The sequence below is a fragment of the Meriones unguiculatus genome, assembly GCF_030254825.1.
Source record: "Meriones unguiculatus strain TT.TT164.6M chromosome 13 unlocalized genomic scaffold, Bangor_MerUng_6.1 Chr13_unordered_Scaffold_40, whole genome shotgun sequence".
Taxonomy (NCBI): Eukaryota; Metazoa; Chordata; class Mammalia; order Rodentia; family Muridae; genus Meriones; species Meriones unguiculatus.
The window spans coordinates 5473368-5477158 of NW_026843649.1; positions in this window are offsets into that span (position 1 = coordinate 5473368).

Below are 3791 nucleotides of genomic sequence, written 5' to 3' on the forward strand. Positions count from 1 at the left end.
GTGTGAGGGACCCGCTGGATGGGGGTCGCTGGGCGAGGCCAGGGCGGTACAACCGTGGGTTGGCGGGCTGGGCGGGTCGTGAGAGCCTGCCGGCGTTCAAACAAGAGCTTCTGTGGAGGCTTCTGGTACCCAGGAATGCGCCTTCTGGCTGCAGGGGTTGGGAGGGCTGGAACACACTGTGTGTAGTTCCTAGGGATACACTTGTGCCTTGCATCCTGAGGAAGAGTGATGCTAGGGCCAATCCTCCCGTAAAGGAAGTACAGAGAGTCGGGGGCTACCACCTCCCTGCCCTGGGGCTTCTTGGGGTGGGGGAGCTTGGACATGCGGGTCGAAAGAAAGCAGGGTACTTGGAATGGCTACAGGATTCGTGCACATTACTAGGAACATTTTTTTTTTTCAGGACGTATATGCCGGCATTCCAGAATGAAATGATTCTTCTTAAGTAAAGACAGCCAGCCTCTTGGGTAAAGAGAGCCAGTGGTCTCTCTCACTCACCTTTCACGAGTTTTGATTGTTCCCTTTATTTGTCCGAGAATTCTTCATAAGGAACAGTTTGGCAGATACATTGCTGTTTATACTTTGATGGACTTGCACAAACAGGAGTATACAGGGTTCACGCAGGCTTATTTTCTTATTTTTATTTCTTTGTGTTTTTATGGATAGATAAACAGGATGTAATAACAAGGTTATTGTTGTGCTTGGAAAGCTCTTTTATTTCAGGATTATTCCAGTTTAACACTTGCAGGGAATTTTAGCTACCAGCCCAGCAGCCCCTTGTCTCAGGAGGTGCTTAGGTTGTGTTTGGATGATAGTTAGTCATTGGTAGCACTAGTGTACTAATGCTCTACTCATCTCTTTTTTATTATTTATTCATCCCTAAGAAAATGTTTAAGAGAAGGAACCCTTCACATTTTTTTTCTCACTATTGTCTAATTGAGGTCATTTAAGAGGATCGCTTGCAGGTCGGTAGGATGGCTTCGCAGATAAAGGCTCTTGCTGGGCAAGCCTGGAAACCTGAGTTTGATCCCTGAATTCCTGAAAAGGTGGAAGGCAAAAATGATTGCACAGTTGTCTTCTAACCTTCCCATGTGTTCACTAGTATTCATCCTTTACCTGCATCATGAACTCTCCCCCCACACACACATACACAATAAAAAAAGAACACTGTGGGCTGTATTTAGAGAATCTTCTTGCTGCTCCAAAATGTCATGTCATTTCATTTTTCAGTCTCTTACAGACATAGTCTTACCCAGACTGCCAGTGTGGAGAATCAGCACTGTTTTTAATCTTGTTCAGTTTTCAGTTACATTGTTCTCCTTACAATTTTATTTAGCTGGTTTTTTGACACAAATTCTCTCTACAGATATCTGGTTGTCCTGGGCTTCCCTATGTAGACCAGGCTGGCCTTGAACTTACAGAGATCTGCCTTTCTCTTCCTCCCAAGTGCTGGAGTTAAAGACCACGTGCAGCTTCCCCATAACGATTTTGAAACAATAACAAACTTGAAGATAGTTCCAAGTATGTACAGTTAATTGCACTTTTACTTTGGACATTTTGAGAGGAAGCTGCTGCTCTTATGCCCTGTCACTCAGAATGGTTTAGTGTTGATTTTATACAAACAAGAACTTTGTCTTACATAATGACAGTGCAGTTATCAAAGTTTATAATTCACGCTGACACAGTATTGCATTTAATTTGTGTTGTGTTGACAATTTTATCACTCACATAATTGTCCAGGAAGTTGGTACATTTAAGTGTTGTATTGTTTCCTTATCTCTTTAGTCTCTTTCAATATGGAATAGTTCCATCATCTTTTTCATGATCCTGTCACTTTTGATGACTGTGGGTCAGTTGGATTTTGTCTTCATTAATTTATTTATTTGTTCATTTTACATCCCACTCACAACCCCACTCCCTCCTCTCCTCCCAGTCCCACCCTAATCCCACTCACCCATTTTCCCCAGATAGCCCCCAACCAACCCACCTTGGCACATCAAGTTACATCAGTATTAAGTACCTCCTCTTTCACTGAGGCAAGACAAGGCAGCCCTGCTAGGAAAATGGGATCCAGAGGTAGGAACAGAGGTAGGAGCCCAAGACAGAGAGAGCCTCTGATCTAGTTGTTAGGGGACCCACTTGAGGACAAACAGCCCATCAATTTCATATGAGAAGGGGTCCTAGGACTAGTCCAGGCATGTTCTTTTATTGGTGGTTCAGTCTCTATGAGGCCCCATGGTCCCAGGTAAGCTGACTATGTAAGTCTTGTGGTGTACTACCCCCTCCCAGCTCCCTAAATCTTTCCTCTAACTCTTCCACAAGACTCTCCAAATTCTGCCTGTTTCTTTGGCTGTGGGTCTCTGCAACTCTTTCCATTATCTTTTGGATGAAGCCTCTCAGATGATAGTTACGCTAGTCCCCTCTCTACAAGCATAGCAGAGTATTATTAATAGTGTCAGAAGTTGAGTCTTTCCCATGGGTTGGGTCTCAAGTTGTGCCAGTCATTGGTTGGCCATTTCCTCAATCTCTGTTCCATCTTTTATTCCTGCATGTCTTGTAGGTGACAAATTTGGGTTGAGGGTTTTGTGAGTTGGTTGGTATCCCCCTCCCTCCACTGGCTACAAGATGTGTCTACTTCAGTCTCAATATCCCTGCTGCTAGGCATCTCAGCCAGGCTCATACCCCCATATTTTCCCAGGTACCTCCAGAATTCCAGGTCTTCATCTTATCTCAGACATGTGGCAACACCAATTTCCCTTCTTTCCTAGCCCTCTCACCCCCATGTGCACTTTCCCATACCTGATCTCCTGTTCTGTTCCTCTCTTCACCCCCTCTCCCACCCAACTCCTCTCTTCCTCCACTTCCCATGTCTGTCCCCTTCTTAGTGGGATTCAAGTATCCTGTCTTCTACCCTCCATGTTACTTAGTTTATTTAGGTCTGTGTGTTGTACCATGGTTATCCTGTATGATATGGCTAATATCCCATGTTAGTTATTTTAATAGACTCTCTCTGAGCTCTCTGTGTTCTCATGGATCAATACGTAAACTGGGGCAAGGGTATCACAACAGCGGCACACACTGTATCCTGTCAGGTGGTAGATACTTTCACTTTGATTACTTGCAACCAGTGTTTTCCAGGCTTTTCTACTACAGTTAATATGCTGCACCCCCATGAGTACCTTGGCACTCTGTGTCTTGGTCCTCATCAAAATGTTAATAAATTTGCCATACACTTACATCAATATGGTTTCATGATTTATGTGCCGTCTGTAGTGGACTGGACTGTTACTGTTTGTTTTAGTCTGCTGGGGCTAAGTGACAAATGATTTATAAATAAAGGCTTTACTTTTCACAGTTGTGAACTCTGGAAAGTCTAAAGTTAAATTATAAGGTCTAGTTGGGGGCATGCTTGTCTACAGTCTTGTTCGCACTTTAAACTCAGTGTTCTAAAGGGCCACATGATTTTATAAGGTCTCTTCAATAAGGTTATGAACCTATTTATAAGGGCTTCACCTCCCAGACCTGAGTACCTCTCCCAAAGATCTCCTGCAGTTCTGATACTTTGGGTCTCAGGACTTCAACATAGGAATTTTGGGAGGACATAGATATGCAGAACATTTTGATGTTCAAATTGTTTTGTCATTTGACCAATGAGAGCTTATATATTCGGCTTCTGTGTCTTTTTTTTTCTTTCCATTTTTTATATTAATTTTGTTAATTACACTTTATTCACTTTGAATCCCTCTGTGCCCCCTCTCTCTTCCTCTCCCAATCCCATCCTCTCTTGTCCTTCA